A 330-nucleotide genomic window follows, 5' to 3' on the forward strand; every position below is an offset into this window, starting at 1 on the left:
ATCTAGCTGGGCTAATGCCCTTAAGATCACTTATGGACCACCCAAGAGCTGTCTTGTGTGTCCTTAACACTTGAATCAGTGTTTCCTCTTCCTGTGGATTTAAAGCAGAGCTTATAATCACTGGAAAAGTGTCACCCTCTCCCAGAAATGCATACTTCAGGGATGGTGGCAGTGGTTTGAGTTCAGGTTTGGGAGGCTTATCCTCCTTCTGAGGAATTTTCAAAAATTCCTTTGCTTCCTTTGGTTCTTCTTGATCAGGCTGAGCATCTTTGAAGATGTCCTCAAGCTCTGATTCTAGACTTTCAGTCATATTGATCTCTTCCACCAAAG

The sequence above is a fragment of the Arachis duranensis genome, chromosome 4 (assembly GCF_000817695.3).
Source record: "Arachis duranensis cultivar V14167 chromosome 4, aradu.V14167.gnm2.J7QH, whole genome shotgun sequence".
NCBI classification, from domain to species: Eukaryota; Viridiplantae; Streptophyta; class Magnoliopsida; order Fabales; family Fabaceae; genus Arachis; species Arachis duranensis.